Genomic DNA, 23,931 nt, shown 5'->3' on the forward strand with positions numbered 1-23,931 from the left:
AAGGTTCTCACACTAACGCCAACAACGGACAGAGAGCAGAGGAAGCAGGAGAGTCAGTTGGACGACACGATGTCATACCCATACCCAAAGTACCGGGATGAGGCCGACGCGGAGGCACACGTGTACGCATTCCTCCAAACATGGGAAGCCAACCATGTCTCCCAAAGACTGACGGAGCCCGAAGCCGAACGATCCAAAGTCGCCGAATTCGGCATAACCTTAGAAGGACCGGCGGCCCGATTGCACGCAAAGCACTTACCGGGCAACTTTGCCACATTTGATGCCTTGAAGGCCAGATTCCTCAGGCTTTTTCACAGACAATTTGAGCAAAGGGAATTGGTCGGGCAGTTCTACACCACCCGACAGGAAGAGAACGAGACCGTGCCACAATTCATCATTCGGTTTCAGACCCTGCAAAGCCAACTGACAAGAGCACCACCCGAAGACGAAGCCAAAGCAGTCTTTTTGGCCACGCTGAAAGAGCCACTTCGAACAATGTGCGGAGTCCTTGATTTCCAAACCAGCACAATGGACCAAGTTATTGATCGGGTTTTAGAAATGGACAAGACTAGCCCCTTCTTGTTGATGGGGATGTTACACCGGGCACTCCCGAAGGAGGAAGACCTGAGGTTCCGACAGGCCTTACAATGTACAACATGCCTAAATTCGGGGCACTCAACAGTAGACTGCACCCTGCGGACACAATGTATGATCTGCAACTCTCGAGCCCATACAAAGGACCGATGCGAATATAACCTGTTAAATCGGCAGGCAGCACCGGTTCGACATAAGAACCACGCAATCAGAACCCGGACGAGGATCGATTCCGGAGAGACGACCGCTACCAATGCGAACGTGGTAACAGATACGCTGATAGAAGACGCGATAACTATGACCGAGAGGAGAGACGCAGAGATAGCTACCCCCGGGACCGGTACGACCGAGACGAATCCCCGGAATACGAACGACGCAGAGAAGAGAGGCGACAAGGGAACCGAAATTTCCGACGGAATCAGAAGCGTGGATTTTTCCGAAGAGAGGAACGTCGGGAGGCAGCGAGGAATGACAACCCGGTATCGATACCGGATAACCGAAAAACCGAAGACGACCGCCGAAGCATACCCACCCTCCAAACTGGGGACAAAGGAGAAACGAGCAACAGTCACAAGGTGTACTATTATTACTGCCGTAAGGAAGGCCACTATAGTAACCAATGCCCAAGCAAAACCAATGACAAGCAGCCGGACGTCAACATGGCTACAGCCGAAATAACAGAAGTACAGTAGGTCACAACCCGGTCAAAGGGAAAGACCGCCGAGTGGGAAGCCAAGGAGGCAATCAGAAAACAAGCGGCACAATGGATCAAGGAGGCCAATGAACAGAATGCGGCAGAAGTAAGAGACCAAAATATGCCAAAAGACGAAGAAATCATACAGCCAGGAGAAAACCCGACATGGCAAGCGCTACAGGACTGTCAAATCGTGCTGCCGTTAGCACGACTACTACAGTTGGTGCCACAGTTTACGGCAAACTTACAGGCATCCGTGAGCAAACCGAAGCCGACGCCAGCACCGGTATTCTTCTCCAACCCGGAGGAAGGACCAGCGGTGGTCGATACAAGTAGCCCAGCGATCACGGCAATCGTGAAAGGAAAGGAAATTGCTGAAACAATTATTGACGGAGGCTCCGGGGTAAATGTCATCAGCCGACAGACATGCAACAACCTGGGCATCCGGGAATGGGAACCATGCCCCTTCTGGTTACGCATGGCGGATACCAGCTCAGTCCGACCGACCGGGCTTATCCGGGAATTGGAAGTAACGATCGGAGGCCACGTATTCCGGATATCGGCCGTGGTGCTGCAGCTGAATGTACAAGGCGCGTACCCCCTACTGCTAGGACGACCATGGCTGCGAACGACGCATATCAAGCAGAGCTGGCAAAAGAACATGATCACATTCCGGCGAGGGAAAGCAAAGGTACGAGTAACGACGCAACCACGGGTGATCACCAGTAAGGAAGCAACTCCATTGTATGCGGAAAGCATTAACATGTTGGAGGGATTACCGGACGAGGAAGTCGAGCGGTACCTCGAGGAACACCCACGAATCGTCCCACTGTTTGAGGTGGATATCACGGCGGCAATAGAACCGTACATTACGACGCCGGATGAACCGGACCAAGCGGCGATCCGGGAACTGCGACAAGCGCAGGAATCCCTAGAGAGGGAAATGACGATATCCCAGAGAGTAAAAGCATCCCAACTAGAGGAGGTGGACCTCGGCACAGCAGACAAGCCCCGACCGGTAAATGTTGCAAAGGAATTTCCGAAGGAAGAAAAGAAGGCAATGGTAGCATTATTAACAGACTTCAAGGATGTGTTCGCGTGGTCGTACGAAGACATGCCAGGGCTGGACCCCCAGCTCTATCAGCACCAAATTCACCTAAGTACGGACATGAAGCCGATCGCTCAACGCAGGTACCGGATGAATCCAAATTATGCGGCGAAGGTGAAGGAGGAAATTGATAAGCTCCTCCGGGTCGGATTTATCCGACCGGTCAAGCAAGCAACCTGGCTAAGTCCAATAGTGGTGGTCCCGAAAAAGAACGGCAAAATCCGGGTATGCGTGGACTACCGAAAACTAAATGCCGCAATAGTGACCGATGCGTTTCCACTACCATTTACGGACGGGGTGTTAGATGCGGTAGCCGGCCACGAAGTTTACAGCTTCCTGGATGGATTTAGCGGCTACAACCAAATACGAATGAACCCGGCCAACCAGGAGAAGACAGCGTTCGTGACGGAATGGGGAGTGTTCGTCGCGGTCGTGATGATGTTCGGACTAAAGACGGCTCCATCGACCTTTCAAAGGATAATAATGGAAATTTTCGGGGAATATATCCCCGGTTTTATGCAGGTCTTCCTTGACGATTTCGCGGTCTACAGCCGGCACGGAGAGCATCTCGATCACCTCCGGCTGTGCTTGGAGAAGTGCCGCGAGTACCGATTGAGCCTGAACCCGGCCAACTGCGTCTTTGGAGTGGCAAGCGGCAACTTACTAGGGCACGTGGTGAGTAAGGAAGGAATCGCGGTAGATCCGGATAAAGTCAAGGCGATTCTCGAGGCACCAACACCAAATAACGCAAAGGCTTTAAGCCGGTTCCTGGGCCAAATAAGGTGGCATAGCCGGATGATACGGCACCTTGCAGACTTCGCTACACCATTACATACCGCCGTACACAGAGTACCCTTCCTATGGGCGGAGACGGAGGAGGAAGCCTACCAAGCGTTGAAGGTTATGCTGTCGCAAGCTCCGGTGGTGCAACCACCGGATTGGAGTAAAAGCTTTCACGTCTTTGTCGACGCGTCGGACGTAGCAATCGGCAGCGTTCTGATGCAACTCACGGAGCCGAAATGGTACCGACCGGTGTACTACGCAAGCCGGAAACTCTCAAAAGCCGAACGGAATTACTCTACGACGGAACACGAGGCATTGGGAATGGTGTATAGTGTCACAAAGTACGAGCACTATCTTCTCGGAAGGAAGTTTTCCTTCCATGTCGACCATTCGGCACTACTCTACCTGGTCTCGAAGGCATCCCTGACGGGAAAAATTGCACGATGGACACTGCTGTTACAGGAATTTGAATTCGACATTTTCCACCGACCCGGGGCGCAGCATGCGGTAGCAGACTACCTAAGCAGACTCGAATCCGGAGAAGCAGGGGACGGCGTCCAGGATGAGTTCCCCGACGCCGAGTTGTTCCGGATCACGACGAAACCGGCAACGGATGCAACGGTAGCTGATGAAGACACGTGGCTAACTGAGATGCATCAGTTCCTGAGCACCGGAGTTCCCCCGGAGAACATGGACCGCGATGAAAGGAAAAGGGTAGCAGTAAGAAGCAGACATTTCTGCTTGGTTGGAGACACCCTCTATCACAAGGGGGCAGATGGCATCTGGAGACGAGCAGTGCGGAGCGATGAGAAGGATTTAATCCTCAGGGAAGCCCACTGTGGAATTGCCGGCGGGCATTATGCCGGCGATGCAACCGCTCGGAAAATATGGCAGAGCGGACTGTGGTGGCCCACCACCCTAAAAGATGCCGTGAAGTATAGCAGAGAATGCGATTTGTGTCAACGACTGGGCCAACCCACGGAGCAGGCCCGGATGCCACACCACCCGGTCTTGCCTTTGGAACCATTTCAAAAGTGGGGGTTGGACTTTGTCGGTCCCTTCAAACCACCAGCAATGCGAACCGGAAATCGGTATGTCATAGTGGCGACCGACTATTGCACCAAATGGGTAGAAGCAAAGGCCTTACGGGATAACACAGCCGCGTCCACGGCAAAGTTTCTGTACGAGTGCATATGGTGCCGGTATGGATGCCCGATCGAGCTTATAAGTGACCAAGGAGGACATTTTCTCGGGCAGGTAGTAGAAAGCCTGACGTCATTTTACGCGGTGGTACATAAAAAGAGTACTCCCTACTACCCCCAAGCCAATGGACTAGCGGAATCAACGAACAAAACTCTGCAGAACATCCTACGAAAAATCGTCAACGAGAACCAGACCGACTGGGATACGAAATTGCAAAGCGCGCTATGGGCGTACCGAACTACGTACAAAACCAGCATCCAGACAACCCCGTTTCGGCTAGCATTCGGTTTAGAAGCGGTCATGCCGGTAGAGTTCCAGATCCCCAGCTTACGGATTCAGGTGAAGGAGCGCTTAAGTGAGAACGAGTCCGAACGAATCCGGCTGGCGACGTTGTTGGAATTAGAAGAAAACCGAATAGCCAGTTTACTACAACTCGAACTGGAGCAAAGGAGGAGAAAAGCTTTCGTGGACCGACACCGGCGTGGCAACGAAAAGGAGTTCGAAGTCGGGAAACCGGTGCTACTATTCTAGACACGGATGGGGAACATGCCGGGAAAGTTGCGGTTTCGGTGGACCGGACCGTTCTGGATCACCAAGGAGTACAATGGGTCGTATCAGCTCGGCACGTTGTCTGAAGATGTCATCGGCAAGTGGGCAAATGGGTTTCGGCTAAAGCCGTATAAGGGAAATATGCCAGCCAACCCGTTCAAGCAAAACTCGGAAATCCGACAAGATGAGGAACCGACACTGATAGACCATGCTGAAGATATTCGGACCGAGGAAGAACCGACACCGATATCCACACAAACCGACCCGAACAAATCGGGGGGGACCAGCAAATGACGTGGTCCAAACAAAGAAAAAAAAAAAAAAAAAAGAAGAAGAAAGAAGAAGAAGACGTGGGCAAAATCGACGCGAATCATAGTAATGATGGGGAGATCACAAGAGGTGGGAGCGCCACCATGACAGCGAAGAGGCGCCATGCATTAAAGAAGGACGTGCGCGTACTTGCTATTTAAAGCATGGAACGTGGGCACTGACACGCGGCAAACAAGAAAGGACATACTAATTATGGCGGGAGAGGAACATGCGCGGGAAACGAACATGGGCGGCTCGAGGCAAAAGCCACTATATAAGACACAGGCCTGCGAAGGACTCACTTTTTACGAATTTTCCTACATACAGGCGCAGAAGCATAGAAGAGCGATCTGACGCACAGCCCGATCCCGAACAACAGGCAGCAGAAGAAGAATTCGAAACAATGGTACTGTCGGAGGAGGCACGCCAATGGATGAGGGAGAACGGGTTAAAAGGATTGCTGCGGATCGCCGACGCTCCACCACATGCAGAACCAGAGCAGGCGGCAGCATCGATCGATTTATTAGAAGTCACGGAAGGAGCGGTGCAGGCGCTCACGGGGATAAAAGCAGGAGGGCTTCAAACAATCGAAACCCCTTCAAGCGAAATCCTGTTCGAATATTTCGGTGAGTACTCTATCAGCAGTAAGGCGTACCGAACACAGAGCGGAGAGAACCTGTTGTTCGGAGAAGTGGCCCGCGCCATGATGGAATAAGGATTCGTGAATCCTCGTCCCCCGGCCATAGCCAAGTACCGGGCAACATTCTTAATAGCAGCATACGAAGGATTACAAGTAGATTGGCTCCATTTCATAACCGAAGGATTGAAGGAGGCCATCAAGAATCTTGGGGAAGGAAAAAAGCCATGGGCCGGGATAGCACAATGGCTAACGGTGTTTGTTAATCGGCTAATTACTAACTACTACCGATACAGAAGAGTGAACGTCGCTACTCAACGTTCTAACAAGGAATTGTGTTTTACGAATGGAATTATACTATATTTATCGGTAATTACCGTGATCGTTACTTAGTTATAAATTAGGAAGCTTGCACTTAACAACATAGACAATAGAAAGAACACAGAATCCGTACAGGATATTCCTAACTTAAACTTGTATTACTAAATAAAACGACCTTTCTTACAATGCCTTCGGTTCCCTTTTATAGGTATACCGAAGGTCTTTTCTCATCAAGAACTATTCCTACTTACTATCAAGAATTACAAAATTATCTAACTAACTTAGTTCTCTTCGTTTACTGCTGAGTCATTGATCCGAACAGTCGATCCTCCGTTTTCGACGCTTTCCCACTTGTTCGGTAAAACTGACTGTCCGGGTCCGGGTAACACTTGGCACGTCCGTGGGCCAGGACCTTGTCCAGCGAACCCACGCCTATTCCTGTAGCTCTTCATCCGAATCGTTCAGAATATCAAAAATCGAAGGCTCTTCTGGCCTTGGATGTATTCCCTCTATATCTTCCTCTTCTTCTGTGTCACAGTCGTCATTCGGAACAGGTTTTGAATGTTGTGATTCAGTTGGCTGCTCTGGTTCACTTCTTCCAGGAGTTTGAAGACCAGAAGTCTTGCTGGTTCTTTCAGCTTCAATTTTATCCAACTGAACGGAAGTGCCTATATCATGTTTGTCGAATTCTTGCATAATACGTTGAATTTCTTCTCTGTAAAATGCCGCAATTTCGTCCATATCTTTCATGATATCCTCTTGGATATTGTCAATATCCTTTTGTGCTATTTTAAAAAAACCTGCACCTTGGACCTGACGGTTATTTTTGTCGGCACGCAATAACTGTAATTCCGCCGCTTGTGCCGTCCATAACTTCCATCCTTGCGCAAGGGATTCATTGATCATTTCCTTTGCTAGGTTTCGATGTTTCCCTATGATGCGCTGCACTTTGTCCCTAGTGATGCTTGCGACGAATTGAGCGGCTTGCAACTCTTTCCGTAAATCCGTAATAGTGGCTCGGTTTTCACTTTCAGCCCGCATTAATTTGGATTCGACTACATATATGTCCAGCCGCCTTTGTTCCGATATCTTCCGAATTTCGTTTAGTTGTTGTTCGAATGTCGATTTCTCTTTGTTCCATTCCTCCTGGTGTTCCGTAATTCATCTGTTGACTTCTTCAAGACTCCGCTCTTTTTCTGTCAATTGACTTTCCTGTGACACTATATACCTTTCGAATTCTTCAATTTGTTCGGTATATGTATGATTGGCCGTCTTAGCTTCTTCCAGATTTTTCTGTAATTCGTTTATTAATTGATTTTTTTCTTCGAGAACTTTGTATTGGCCATTCTAAATGGTTTCTATTTGTTTTTCTAATTCTATAGTTCGAAATACAGCATTGTTGGCCCTTGTTGTTTCTGCTTGTCGTGCTTTCTCAGCATCCTCCAATTTCTGCTGCCATTCTGACTCCGACGCCATAAGCCGTGCCTGCGTTTCCCATTTGTTTAGACTTTCTTTTAGTTCTTTATTTTCTGCCTGTATGTTACAAAACTGATGTTTCAGCACCTCCGCCGATGCTGATACACTTTTGTATCTTTCAGCCATATCACTGGCTGCTTTGCGTACCGTTTCATATTCTTTATGAATTTCGACCAGTGCTTCATGTAATGGTGGCATTTCAATAGCCTCCCCTCTATTCTGTGCACTTCTTTTCCGGCCGATTTTCTCTATCTCTGCTTTTTCTTGAGGTTCCAACACTCCTCGTAAGGCTTTCTGTATCATTATTCGGTCATTATGTTCTTGAGCCAACCGTTCTGATACTTCTGTCAATCTTTTAGCCAACCATTCAACCAGTTCGTATGAAGTTCCGAACTGTAAAATGGCAGCTAATTCATGTGTTGCTGGTGGAATATCCGAGTACCCATGTGCTTCCCGAATTGCTACTTTTGAAGATTGGCCTTGTTGAGGTTGTGTCGAAACGCTCTCATTCCCTGGTTTTATTACTTCTGCTACTACAGGCGTATTCGAATTTTCCTTTGTGCGTTGCCTTTTCGGTGCTGACCCATCACTGTTTTCTGGTTGGAATTGCCTATTAGCCTTTTGTTTAACCCTTGTCCTTTGTCGCATCTTCTCTGGTTGTTGTCGATTTTCTGTCGGCTGCTGCTTGTTTATCAAATGGTCCACTGTTTCTTGTTCGGCTGCTGGTTGCCTGTTTTCGGAATTCTCTGGTCTTGGTGGTTCCGACTGTTGGGATTACGGTCCCTCCGGATGGGATGGTCGGATGTCCGGAGATGAATGACGACAAGCTCGGTTGCGGTTTCGGAACCGGATGATGAAGACCCCGGCTTCGGAGCCGGATGACGAATGTACCCGGAGAGAGATCCGGATGTGGGGACATATCTGTGAATATGTTTTCCAAGGGCCCTTGAGGCTATAGTTGTAAATAGCCCTAAAGTCATATGTGTATAAATATGACTTAGGGCAAACAGTTTTTATGTTGCTACTCATTTTTCTGTTTTTCCACTCAAGAGGAGTGAAGAGAGAGCAGCCGTGAGAGAGATAGAGCGTGAGAGAGGAAGAGGTCGACGCCTCTGTGTAATTCCGCCGCCTGTGGCGAGGACAGCGAGCTCGAGGTCGTCGCCTTGCAGCTCGCCATTGTATATTTCTCTGTGCATAGTTTTGGTTCGGAGTCTTATACTCCCGTGGTTTTTCCCGTACAGGGTTTTCCACGTTAAATCGTGTGTCCACTTATTTACTTTTGCATTTCCCATTTTCTGCAACAACGATTCGTGTGTTTCCTTGGTTGTGGCCGAGAGGTGAAGTTTGGAAAGTGTCGATTATTTCCATCAATTTGGTATCAGAGCAGGCTGCTGCAGAAAATGGAAGGCGGCGGCAGCGGGCAGCCGGGGATGATGGTGCTGAATGCGCAGAATTACGCCGACTGGAAGATCAAGATGGAGGATCTTCTGATTGTTCGGGACCTGTACGAACCGATTGACAGGTCGGAAATACCGAAGGGGGTACTTGAGTCGGAATGGAGGCTTCTGAACCGGAAAGCCGTTGCAACCATTCGGCAATACGTCAACGTGAGCGTTCTACAACATGTGGCGAACGACATCAACGCATATGAGATGTGGCGGAAGCTGTCGGGCCTCTATGAGAGGAAGAATGCGTTGAACCGGACCTCCCTGATGAGGAAGATAGTGAACCTCAAGTACCGGGACGGCGAGAGTATGGTGGAACACGTAAGCACGTTCATGGGATTCGTGAACCAGCTTGCGGCGATCAAGTTCCCGCTGGAGGATGCAATGCAAGCCATCATTCTGATGTGTACATTGCCGGAAAGCTGGGAGAACTTGGTGGTGACTCTCAGCACCTCCTGCACGGAAGATAACTTGTCCCTACAAACGGTAAAGACAAGTATTTTGAAGAAGAAGCGCGTCGGAGAGATAAAGAACCGGCCTCCGACTCGAAGGCGCTGCTTACCGAATCGGAACGGGGAAGACAATGGAACCGGAGTCCGCAAAGACGGGAGAAGTCGGGGACCCGGTCGCAGTCAAGAGGAAGACCCACATGCTTCCACTGTGGGAAGCCGGGGCACTTCCGGAAGAATTGTCGGCATTACCGAAAGGACAACGGAGCCGACGACACCGATTCGAAGAAGTCACCGGAGAGAAACGGTGCATACCGGGGAGCCACGGACCGGAGAGGTCCGGATCGGCGAGGGCAGGACCGGAAAGGAACGACGGCACTCGCGGCAAGTGAGGAAGAAATCATGCTCATCACCGAAGAAGGTGAACTAAACATTGCCGGCGATGAGACGACCTGGGTGGTCGATTCTGGAGCATCGTTCCACCTGACCCCGGAGAGAAGATACTTCTCATCCTACACAGTCGGTGAGCATGGCTGTGTTCGGATGGGAAATGAAGGTACGTGCCGGATTGCCGGCATAGGAGACGTGTGGTTGACAACCTCGACCGGATGCAAAATGCTGCTGAAGGATGTCCGACACGTTCCGGAGGTTCGATTGAACCTGATTTCGGCCGGGAGGCTAGACGATGAAGGCTACACAGGTAGCATCCGGAACGGCGTAATGAAGTTCAGCAAGGGGAGCCTGATAGTGGCTCGGGCCCGGAAAGTCAACACACTGTACCTTATGAATGCCTGGTTGTGTCCGGAAGAGTTGAACGTGGCAGCCGACACTGCCGGTGAGCTGTGGCACAAGAGACTGTGCCACATGAGTGAGAAGGGGATGAAGAGGCTTGCAGAAGACAACCTCATTCCAGTGAAGCATGTGCACCTGGAGAAGTGCACCGATTGCCTGGCCGGTAAGCAGAACCGAACCTCCTTCCACTCAAGGCCACCGACGAGACGTAGCGCACCATTGGAGTTGGTGCACACTGATGTGTGTCAGGTAGAAACGAAGTCACATGGCGGAGCCCAGTACTTCGTAACATTCATTGATGATCACAGCCGGAAGCTGTGGACGGCACCGTTGAAGACAAAGGACCAAGTGTTGTGCGTCTTCAAAGAACTCCACGCGAGAGTGGAAAGGGAATCCGGCAAGAAGCTGAAAGCGATACGAGCGGATAACGGAGGGGAATACCGGGGGCAGTTCGCGGAGTACTGTCGCTCGAAGGGAATCCGGCTCGAGTTTACTGTGCCGAAGACGCCGGAACTGAACGGGCTGGCCGAGAGGATGAACCGGACCATAATGGAGAGGGTCCGGAGTATGCTGGCGCATGCGGAATTACCCAAGGGGTTTTGGGCTGAGGCGATGTCAACGGCGACATACGTGATAAACAGATCACCCTCAATACCTTTGGACGGAGACACGCCGCAGAGAGTGTGGACCGGTAGGGAAGTATCCTACCGGCATCTGAAGGTGTTCGGGTGTCTCGCATACGTGCATGTGGCAAAGGACCGGAGAGGAAAGCTAGATCCAAAGACCCGGCCATGCATATTCCTCGGTTACGGCGATGACGAGTTCGGCTACCGAGTATGGGACCCGGTCGACAAGAAGATATTCCGGAGTCGTGATATCATCTTCATGGAGAACAAGACACTCGCCGACTGGGAGTCGGAGAAGAAGATGAAGAGCTCCAAGTCGACCGGTGAGGATAAACTCTATGAGGAGCAGTCCCGACCGGCAAGGGACCGGTTAACACTCGAAGATCCGGCCGAAGACGGTGAAGAAACAGAACCGGCCGAAGAAGATGAAAATGATACCGGAACCGGCCCCGATCCCGAAATGGATTCGGATGAAGAAGAATCGGAAGAACCGGTTACCGAAGCTCCGGAACGGAGATATCCTCTAAGAGAGAGAAGGGCTCCCCGGAGATTTCCGGAACCAGAGCACGTGCTGCTAACCGACGAGGGGGAGCCGGAGAGCTTTGAAGAAGCGAAGCATGACACCCATAGCCGCAGGTGGTTAAGTGCCATGCAGGAGGAGATGGATTCCCTGCATGAGAACCACACATATGAACTTGTGGAGTTGCCGAAAGGAAAACGGGCACTCCGTAACAAGTGGGTGTTCAAGCTGAAACCGGGAGATGCCGGAAACCCCCCGAGATACAAAGCCAGGATCGTGGTGAAGGGGTTTCAGCAGAAGAAGGGCGTCGACTTCGACGAGATATTTGCCCTGGTAGTGAAGATGACCTCCATCCGGACGGTGCTGAGCATAGCGGCAAGCATGGACCTCGAGATAGAACAGATGGACGTGAAGACGGCATTCCTTCACGGTGACCTCGAAGAAGAGATCTACATGCAGAAACTGGAAGGATTCGAGAAGAAAGGGAAGGAGCACCTGGTATGCCGGTTGAAGAAGAGCCTTTACGGTCTGAAGCAGGCTCCCCGGCAATGGTACCGGAAGTTCGACTCCTTCATGACAGATGAAGGGTACCACAAAACGCAGTCCGATCACTGCGTGTTTGTGAAGAAGTTCGAAGGAGGAGACTTTCTAATACTCCTCCTGTACGTGGACGACGTGTTGATCGTCGGACGAGACCAGGTCAAGATACGGATGCTGAAGAAGGCTCTTCACCGAACCTTCTCAATGAAGGACCTGGGTCCGGCGAGGCAAATACTAGGGATGCACATCATCCGGGACCGGAAGAAGAAGCAGTTGTGGCTGTCACAGGAGAAGTACGTGACAAAGGTGCTTCACCGGTTCAACATGTCGGAAGCAAGACCGGTCGGGTCAACACTCCCGGCAAACTGCAAGCTGTCCAGCAAGCAGAGCCCCAAGACAAAGGCTGAGAAGGAGGACATGATGAAAGTACCATATGCCTCTGCCGTCGGGAGCTTGATGTACGCAATGGTGTGTACCCGACCGGACATAGGATATGCAGTCGGAGTGGTGAGCCGGTACATGAGCAATCCCGGCAAAGAGCATTGGAACGCGGCCAAGTGGATACTCCGATACCTGAAGGGCACGGCAAACGTGTGCCTCCGATTCGGCTCCGGTAAGCCCGAACTCGACGGCTTCACCGATTCGGATATGTCGGCTGATGCAGATACCAGCCGGTCCACATCAGGGTATGTGATGACGTATGCAGGGGGAGCTGTTTCATGGCAGTCGAGGCTGCAGAAGACGGTTGCGTTGTCAACCACGGAGGCGGAGTACATGGCGGCTGTTGAAGCCGGCAAGGAAATAATATGGATGAAGGACTTCATTAGAGAGCTCGGTATCCGGCAGGAGGAGTACCGACTCTACTGCGACAGTCAGAGTGCAATCCACCTTGCGAAGAACGCGGCCTATCACTCCCGGACGAAGCACATCCAGCGAAGATATCACTGGATCCGGGAAAGGATAGAAGACAAGGAGTTCGTGCTGACGAAGATCCACACGGACGAGAACGGGTCGGATATGCTGACCAAGGTGCTCACACCCGACAAGTTGGAAGCATGCCGGAAGAGGATCGGATTGGAGAGACATCCCATGCCGAAGTGAAGGGGGAGTTTGTTGGGATTACGGTCCCTCCGGATGGGATGGTCGGATGTCCGGAGATGAATGACGACAAGCCCGGTTGCGGTTTCGGAACCGGATGATGAAGACCCCGGCTTCGGAGCCGGATGATGAATGTACCCGGAGAGAGATCCGGATGCGGGGACATATCTGTGAATATGTTTTCCAAGGGCCCTTGAGGCTATAGTTGTAAATAGCCCTAAAGTCATATGTGTATAAATATGACTTAGGGCAAACAGTTTTTATGTTGCTACTCATTTTTCTGTTTTTCCACTCAAGAGGAGTGAAGAGAGAGCAGCCGTGAGAGAGATAGAGCGTGAGAGAGGAAGAGGTCGACGCCTCTGTGTAATTCCGCCGCCTGTGGCGAGGACAGCGAGCTCAAGGTCGTCGCCTTGCAGCTCGCCATTGTATATTTCTCTGTGCATAGTTTTGGTTCGGAGTCTTGTACTCCCGTGGTTTTTCCCGTAGAGGGTTTTCCACGTTAAATCGTGTGTCCACTTATTTACTTTTGCATTTCCCATTTTCTGCAACAACGATTCGTGTGTTTCCTTGGTTGTGGCCGAGAGGTGAAGTTTGGAAAGTGTCGATTATTTCCATCACCGACTGAGGCGTATCCGTTTGTATATTATCGGCATGTGCCGATTGTTCCTCTATCCATTCTTCATGTACTACCTGTCGGTGTCTTCGCGGTGCTTGTACTATCGGTGGTCTTCTTGATTGAACAGGAATTTCCGATTCTTGAATCGGAAACAATACCGATAGCCAACGACCAAAAATTTGCTTCATTGGTTTTCCTGTTTTCACCCCTTGTAGCTGCTCTCTCAGAGCTTCCCCCGACAATAGTGGCCAGTTGAAATCCTCCTTTTCGTATGCGGCTATGATAAACCCAACCCTTTTTTTCGGCATACAATAAAAACGGGGACTGACAAATCCCACCTCTAGTAAAAATCTAGCCACTTCATGGAAAAACTCATCCCGACCTCCATAAGTCTGATATGCTTTTGCCGAGGGTGAGTATTCCCCGAAATACGATTGGAGTGCTTCTGATGAAGGTTTTTTAACTGCCTCAAAGCCTCCTCTTGGCATCTGTAATGCATTTCGTATTTTCTTTGTGGTGACCTTGATGATGTCTAACTGTTGTACCAATTCTTCCGCCTGCGGATGAGGTTCCGCTTCTGCTACTTTGATGAAACCTTGTAAGTTTCTCTCATGAAGCCATAGTCGCAGTTCTTCAGACACAGGAATCGGCATGACTTCTGTGTCTGCTTGTTCTGAATCACTTGTCGATGACGGTTGGAGATCTGCACAGCTTCTGTAGCGATGAAAATCAGAAAAACAGAGTTTGGGCGAACTAGGGCACGAAGGCTCAGACTGTTTCGATATCTGCACTCGTTTCTGTTGTTTTGGCGACACGGACGATACAGAAATATGCTTTAAAGATATTAACTTATGCATTATGACTAAAGAATAGTAATTGCTATTAATGTAGGAATTAATTAGTATTAACTCTACGTGTAGTGGTTGTACTACTTACTAATAATCATGCAATTCCTCTTTCTATTTATAGTTGATTCAGACTGTTATGGCAAGATTGTATTTCTGCATTTGACAAGAACTAGTGAGTTAGTTAGTTTTTTTTTTTTTTTTTTTTTTTTTACTCTTCCGTTTGAATAAACGGATTTACCGGCATATCTCCCAAATACGGTTTAAGCCGGAATCCATTTACCCATTTCGGTAAAACCTCTCCGGTTAATGATCCCAGCTGATACGTACCACTTTTACTATTAATTATCCATACTGGACCTGTCCATCTATACCGGAGTTTCCCAAGCATAAGTCCCATTCTCGTCTGGAATACCAATACCGGTTTCCCAATTTCGAATTGCTCTTCCGATTTCCTTCGATGTCGATTTACGAATGCCTTGATTTGTCTCTGCTTGTGTTCTAGTGCTGACATTGATTGAATCCGTTCTTCTTCTAATACTAATAAAGCCTCTTTGCGTATCTGCTCTGATTCTATTTCATTTAACTTATTCGTCACTTGGAGACAAAGTGTCGGAATTTGAAATTCGATCAGCATAACGGCTTCAAGTCCGAATGCCATTCGGAAAGGTGTTGATTTAATGGATGTTTTGTACGAAGTACGATATGCCCATAATGCACTATTTAACTTTTGATCCCAATCAGTACGATTTTCATTCACTATCTTCTTTAAAATTGTTTGAATTGTTTTATTTGTCGATTCTGCCAATCCATTAGCTTGGGGATAGTAAGGCGTACTTTTCTTATGAACTACGGCATAGTAATTGGTTAATTCGTTAATTAACTTGTTAATAAAATGAGTGCCTTGATCGCTTACCAATTCTATTGGGCAACCGAATCGACACCATATATTTTCATACAGGAATTTTGTTGTGGATGCTGCTGTATTGTCCCTGAGAGCTTTTGCTTCAACCCATTTTGTGCAATAGTCAGTCGCGATTATGATATATCGATTACCGGTTCTTGCAGCTGCTGGTTTGAATGGGCCAACAAAATCTAAGCCCCATTTCTGAAATGGCTCAAGAGGTAAAACCGGTTGAAAAGGCATTCGATCCTTTTCGGTCAGTTGCCCCATTCTTTGACACAAATCGCATTTCTTACAGTATTCGTTAGCATCTTTCATCACCGTTGGCCACCATAACCCGCTATTCCATATTTTTCTGGCTGTTGCTTCTCCTGCGTAATGACCGCCAGCAATTCCACAATGTGACTCTGTTAATATGGCTGATTTTTCAAATTTCCGTACTGCCCTTCGCCATATTCCATCCGCTCCTTTATGATACAACATGTCATTAAATAAACAAAAATTTCGACTTCGTACTGCAATTCTTTTTCTTACATCTGTCGACATGTGTTCGGCCGGAATTCCTGTTGATAGAAATATCGTCATTTCGGAAATCCATTCATCCTCTTTTTCCTCATTCACTTCTTGTGCTTTTACTGCCTCAACCCGAAATAATTGAGTATCTGGAAAATCATCTTTAACCCCAACCGCTTCTTCTCCAGACTCAAGCCGACTGAGATAGTCAGCAATCGCGTGCTGTGCTCCTGGTCGATGTATAATGTCGAATTCAAACTCTTGAAGCAATAACGTCCATCTGGCTAACTTGCCTGTCAATTCTTGTTTGGAAACTAGATACAATAGAGCCGAATGATCCACATGAAATGTAAATTTCTTACCCAAAAGGTAATGTCGAAATTTGTTCACACTATATATCATTCCCAAAGCTTCTCTTTCGGTTGTTGAATAGTTTCTTTCAGCCGACGAAAGTTTCCTACTGGCATAGTATACCGGCCTATACCAGTTTGGTTCGGATAATTGCATTAAAGCACTGCCTATGGCAATGTCCGACGCATCGACGAAAACATGAAATGGTTTGTTCCAGTCCGGTGGTTGAACTACCGGAACCTTTGTCAGCATCTTCTTGAGACATTCGTATGCATCTTGTTCTATACTTGTCCATATAAAAGGAACTTTGTGTACTGCTGTGTGTAACGGAATAGCAATGTCTGCTAGATATCTCATCATTCTACTGTGCCACCGAATTTGACCCAAAAATCTACTTAGAGCTTTAGCATTTGTTGGTGGTGTTGCCTCAATAATTGCTTTAACTTTGTCTGGGTCCACTACAATCCCTTCTTGACTGACAATATGCCCAAGTAACGTACCACTCATTACTCCGAATGCGCATTTGGCTGGATTTAAGCTAAGACGCCCTTTTCGACATTTTTCTAAACATAGCCGTAAATGCTCAAAATGATCAGCTTTCCGACTATATACCGCAAAATCATCTAAAAACACCTGCATGAAAGCTGGAATATATTCCCCGAATATTTCTTGTATTACCCGCTGAAATGTAGCTGGAGTTGTTTTTAAACCGAACATCATTACTACTGCCACAAAGACACCCCATTCTGTGACGAAAGCTGTCTTTTCCTGATCTTCCGGATTCATCCGTACTTGGTTGTACCCACTGAACCCATCCAAGAAACTATAAATTTCATGTCCCGCTACTGCATCTAATATCCCATCTGTGAATGGCAACGGAAACGCATCCGTAATTGTCGCTGCATTCAATTTTCTGTAATCCACACATACGCGAATTTTCCCATTCTTTTTCGGGACTACTACTATCGGACTCAGCCATGTTGATTTTTTGACGGGTCGAATAAATCCTACTTTTAAGAGTTTATCGATTTCTTCTTTTACTTTGATAGCATAATTCGGATTCAACCTGTACCTGCGTTGTTGTACTGGCTTTGCATCTTTATGCAAATTGATTTGATGTTGACAAAAAGCGGGATCCAAACCTTTCATATCGTCAAACGACCATGCAAAAACATCTTTATATTGTAATAGTAATGTTGTTAATGTCCGTTTGTCATTTTCCGCCAAATCTCTAGCAATCAAGACTGTTTTTCTTTCAGCATCCTCTACTCCTGCCAAATCGATCTCCTCCAATGCTGAGGCTTGCACTCTCTGAGATACCTTCATTTCCTTATCTGTAGCTTCTTGTTGCATTCGTATTTCTTTCATTGTTTGCTCATCTATTGGCACTTCTTCGTGTGAGTCTACATATGGTGTTAATGCTTGCAAAATATCTACCTCAAACAGAGGGATGATTTTCTGATTATCATTGAAATACTGACTTTCTTCTTCCTCGTCCAACCCTTCCATCATATTAACTGCTTCTGCATGTATAGGTAAACTCTGTTTGCTTGTTGTCACTTTGTTGTGCGTCGAAATCCTGACCTTAGTTTTTCCTTTCCTAAATGTTAGCACATTTTTTTGTTTCCAATTTTGTTTAATATTAGCTGTCTTTAACCATGGTCTCCCCAATAACAAGGGGTATGCTCCCTGTGTTTCTAACTGCAAAATTACTGCCGAAATCTGAAAACTGTGTCCCCCGATTATTACATCCAGTTGTCGAAGCAAACCAATCGGGCGTACCGTACTTGTATCTGCCATTCGTAACCAAAACGGACATGCTTCCCATTCCGTGATTCCCAGTCTTTCACATGTAGCTTTGTTAATCACATTAACTCCCGAGCCTCCATCTATAATCACATTTCCGATTTCTTGCCCGTAAAGTATTACCTTAATCGACGAATTCTGTTCATCCATGATCGAAGGGTTATTACTTGGCTGATTGTAGTGTACTGCTATTTGTTCGGAACCTTTATATGCAATTAATGCTGCCACTTTTTCTGTAAACCTTGGTACTAACTTAAGTAAGCCCGTAAGTGGCAATGACACTTGGCAATCAGCCAACAGTTTCCAAGTTTCTTCCTGTTCCTTATTCCCCAATGACTGTTGTACAGCGATGTTCTGGTCAATGTTATTGTCTTGTAACATTCGATTCACATTACTTTGATTTGCTTCGTCAACCCATTCTTTTGCCGCCTTCCGAACTTCTTCCTGAATTTCCCACTCTGATTGTTTGCTTTTGCTGCGTGTCGTTACTTGCTGAACTTCCGGTATTACCATATTAACTGCTGGACCCTTTCCTTTAACCGGACATTGATTAGCATAATGGCCTAGTTGTCGACAAATATAACAAGTGGGTACAAATGTTGCACTGGTCTCTCCATGTGCAAATTGGCCGTTATTAAATTGCTGCTCTTCATTACCACTCGGGTTTTGTTGGTATTGACGTGTAGCTTTTGGTTTGTAAAATCTCTTGTTTTTATACCGATTCTGCCTAAATTGTTCAGTATTATCATTTGGTTGTGCTACATTTTGTGTTATCCCGAACTCCTGATTTGGCGGAAAATTATTCTGTTGAAACATTTGATTATTTTGTGGAACGGTTTGAGTATTATGTTGAAAGGTCATATTACTCGGTTGAAATGCCGGATTTGGTTGAAATGTAGAATTCAGTTGCACATTCGGACAGTTCTGTTGAAACCCTTGAAATGGTGGGTTACCTTGTTGGAAACTTTGATTATTTTGTTGAAAATATTGATTCGGATTCTGTACGAATGGTGGGTTGGATTGAGCAAAACCTGGTTGAAATGCTTGAGTCACTTGAGTGGGTTGCATATTTTGTTGTGAAAAGATCTGATTCGGCTGTAGAACCGGATTTTGTTGTACATTTTGCTGATTTTGTGAAAAATTATTATTTTGATAACCATTGAACAGATTAGTGTTATTTTGGTAACCATTGTCAGTAAAAATTTGTCGTACTGACGCCGTAGTCTTATTAAGCAGATTATATTCACATTGTTCTACTGAATGTAATTTTGAATGACATATTGTACAATGTGTTCTTAACGTACATTCAATTGCCGAATGCCCCGTATTTAAACAAGTGGTGCATTGAACTGCTTGTCGAAATTGTAACTCCTCTATTGTTGGTAATGTACGGTGAAATGCCGACATGTCCATACTCTGAACATTGACCGGTGGTCGACCCATTTCTATTGCTTTATCAATTACTTGTTCGATAGTCTGATTTCGAAAATCGAACACTTTCAATGTCGTCCTTAATGGTTCTTTTACAGCTTCCAGAAAGACTTCTTTTAATTCATTATCCGGAATCGGCCTTGAAATCTGAAGCTGTAAGTTCTGAAATCGTATCACAAACTGAGATACTGTTTCATTTTTTTCTTGATATAACGCATAAAATTGCGCAATCAAATCCTTCTGCGGAATTTGTTGATGAAATAATTGTAAAAATTTACTAGTTAACACTTCAAAGGATGGAAATCCTTGAAGACCGTTCTGCGCAAACCAATTGGCAGCATATCCGTCTAATGATAAGACGAACTCAACGATTTTTGACTTATCTTCGGCATCTGCCGACAATTGTTGAGCTCCATTGTTAATCTCCCATGTCGTTAAGAAATCCCTAACATGTGCTTCCGCATCTGTTCCTTCCCGGAACTTAGAATAAGTATAAGGCATATCGTCCCAAATGTCGTAAAACGATACCTCTTTCGTCTGTTTTTCGTCTGAAGGTAATTGATCGGATAAGTCAGGAAGTTTCGACCACTTTGTGCTTGATTCCGGCTGTTCTTGCGAAATGAACGCTTCCTGCACTGCCTTCGTAACTGACCTTGTACGAGGGCGCTTACAACTGACCGGTGTCTCCTCTTTATACGACATCCATTCGATTTGTTCTCTGCTTAATTGCAGATGTAACCGGGCGTGCCAAAATTCTTCTGTGTTAATCGGCTAATTACTAACTACTACCGATACAGAAGAGTGAACGTCGCTACTCAACGTTCTAACAAGGAATTGTGTTTTACGAACGGAATTATACTATATTTATCGGTAATTACCGTGATCGTTACTTAGTTATAAATTAGGAAGCTTGCACTTAACAACATAGACAATAGAAAGAACACAGAATCCGTACAGGATATTCCTAACTTAAACTTATATTACTAAATAAAACGACCTTTCTTACAATGCCTTCGGTTCCCTTTTATAGGTATACCGAAGGTCTTTTCTCATCAAGAACTATTCCTACTTACTATCAAGAATTACAAAATTATCTAACTAACTTAGTTCTCTTCGTTTACTGCTGAGTCATTGATCCGAACAGTCGATCCGAACCGACTCCGTTTTCGACGCTTTCCCACTTGTTCGGTAAAACTGACTGTCCGGGTCCGGGTAACAGTGTTAGTCCCACCAGTGCTCCCCATCACACAAAAGAAAAGAGGTCGGCAGGAGACGACGCCGAAAAAGGTCACAAAGCACCGACAGATCCTGGAGAAACACACCCCTGGATGGACCCAACAAGAAGCAGAACAGCGGGGGGAAGGACCATCCCGACAGCAACAGGAACCGGCAACAAAGGCAAAACCGGCAGGTAAAGGCAAAGGGAAATCAGCCGAGAAGGAACCGGTAGCGCGCAAACTAATCCATATAACGCTGCGATGGCCGGAACCGGAACCAGAGGTCTTTATACAAAAGGTCCGTCTGGTAACCGCACCGGAGGAGGAAGCTGAAACAGAAGACTCATCCGAACCATTGGTAAGACTCCCAGCAAGACAAGGTCGGGAGAGAAGGGCGAAAGGACCGGCTCCACCAGTTGACATAACTCAGCAGAGGGCGCAAGGACCACCTCCAGTAGCCGAGGCGGAAGCAGTACCGGAACTCGTACCAAGGGAAGCAGCACCAACACCGGTGGTGCCGGACTTCAGAGAACCGGTCATCCCAGAGAAGAAGAATGAACAAGCGCCGGAGCCAGAGAAAAGGCCGGAAAAACAGCCTGAGTTAAGTGAGCAAGGCCACCCCGACACAGGAAGAAAAAAGCCACAATGGCTGAGATGGCTTTCGGAGCAGTTATCGGGAGTAGCGGACCAGTTAGAGAAAGAAGAAACGTGTAGGCAACAGCTGACGCATACAACTACTCAGGAGTTGGTCGCGCTCCAAACACAGATCGAGGAAATGCAAGGGGAGTTGTTGCAGGCAAGGGAAGGAATTCAACAAGCACAAGTTGTCACCGAGCCGGTCGGGACAACAAGGAAGCAACCAGAACCGGAACCGGTAGCCTTGCAAACCGGCCCTGAGACCGAAAAAATAATAGAAACCTTACGAGAGGAGTTAAAAGCTCAGGAGGCATTAAGGGAAAGAGAAAGGGAGCAGCGGAAAGCGGTGGAGGACGACAGACGAAAAATGGAAGAAGGCCTTCGGAAAGGTCGAGCCGCTAATGACCGACTGCAAGAAGAAAAAGAGAAGCTGCAAAAGGAGAAGGACCGACTGCGTCGACATGCCGAGCAGGAGATAGAACGACTGCAGGAAGAACTCCGACAATAGAAGGACCGGGACGATCGGTTAAGAGCTCAGGCAAACCGACGCCTAAAGCAGAAGACAGAGGACTTCGACCGTCTCTACCGAGATCACAAGCAGGCCGAGTCGGACAACAAGAAACGGGCAGCAGACTACGACCGGCAAATAGAGAAGCTGAAAGAACAGCTCAAAGAGACCCGATTAGACCTGGCTAAGGCAATAGATGAGGTCAGTGCCAACAAGGAAGCATTGTCGGCGGAAATAGCCCAAGCGACGGAGAGAAGGAAGGAATTAGAGGCGCTAAGGCGGGAAAAGCTGGACCTAACCAAGATCAGGAATGAAGAAAAGGAAAAATCGACCTTCACGATCAGCAAACTGCAAATTACCTATGAAAAGCAGAAAGCGGATTACGAGGCCCAGGCTCAGATAATGGCCGACATTATAAAACGGGCAAGGAAAGAAAAGCAAGAAGCTTATGCGCATGCTAAGGCGGGGGTTGACCGGATCAAGCTCATCATGTCAGGATGGAGTACCCGAGCTCAGGCAAGCATCAACGAAAGTACGGAAAAGCTATGGAAGGAGTGGTCACAACAGGCAACCGAGCTGCAGACACTCCGAGCGGATGCCGAGAATCGGAGGAAGACTGGTGACAAGTTCTACAAGATGGATGAAGAAAGTATCGTCGCCATTCGGGAAGAATTGTCGGAGGATTTCTACACTTTAGCGGAAGAACATCTCAAGGAAATCTGAGGGTTGGTAGAGAGGTTGGATGACGGGCAGCTCGCAACTCAGTTGGAGTTGGAGAGATACGAGCAGGACCGGTTACGACAGGAAGCTAAGGGAAGAACGACGCCAATCACTATAAGTGAGGGAGAGCGACCGGCTGAAGTTGAACCAACCGACACCGAACAACCCCGACGAGGAATACTCGAAGAAGAACTTCCGTTCGAAGGAGAAGAAGAAGAGCCGGAGCAGACCGATGCCGGAGAAGAAGAAGAGCTTAGACCGGAAGACACCAGAGCAGAGGAAGGAGGCATATCGAGCCAACCAGTCGAGACCGGAGAAAGCGACACTGGTAACAGAACAGAGCCAGGAATGGAGGGAGAACAGGAAGAACCCGGACGAAGCGGTGAGGAAGCACCGGCACCACAGAATCAAGCAGAGCCGGAGCAGCAAATTTTTACGGAACAACCAACCCAACCGGAGGTCGGAGACCAGGCAGGCAAGGAACAGGAGGAAGAAGCACCACTTGACACCATCGAGCAGAGTGTGCTCGATATTTTGGAGGAAGAATAAGGCCGGGAGTGGATTCGAAGTGCAAGGCACTTTCCCACGGGCGTGCCATGTGTTGGCCGGTCAGAAGAGCAAGGACAAGTGGGAAGGCGGAGTCGGATCGGATAATAGGAAGTAAATAATAGTAGAATTATTATTCGGAGGGACGGATCCGGTACAGTTGTACCGATCCGGATCCGGTACAGTTGTACCGATCCGGATCCGGACCGATTCGGATGTCGGTTGCCTAAGCGCACCGATTGTAACCTTGCCGGATGCCTATAAAAGGATCCGATGATTTGTAAAGGGTTTGACGGAAGTAATACAATAGTAATTATTGCGTGTTTATCTGTATCTTCGTATTGTTTACCGTCTGTGCTTAATTGTAATCATCTTACGCGTGTAACCTAGCATCTAATCCTTCCCACCCCTTTGGAGAAGTGTCGGATAGACACCTGTGTTGAGGCTAGTCCGGCCAGGCAGACAACAGGGCGTGGGGCGAGGATTCCGCCTGGTCTGCACTATTTTCCGCGTTTTCTGAAGATGGTGTGGGTTGAACCTCTTGTTGGTTAATGGTTTCGCTGTCTGGTCCTGTGGGGAACTCCGCTCATTCGTCTCCGCTATTCTCCCCCGTTGTCCTCCCTAGTGATCGGGCCTGAGGTTCCTCTTCTTCGACTGTGACTGGAATTGGTGTCCCGTTGGGTTCCTCGTTCAT

This window comes from Azolla caroliniana, unplaced genomic scaffold (genome assembly GCF_043228905.1).
Source record: "Azolla caroliniana isolate FFs.n. ecotype wild unplaced genomic scaffold, voAzoCaro1.0.p SCAF_14, whole genome shotgun sequence".
NCBI classification, from domain to species: domain Eukaryota; kingdom Viridiplantae; phylum Streptophyta; class Polypodiopsida; order Salviniales; family Salviniaceae; genus Azolla; species Azolla caroliniana.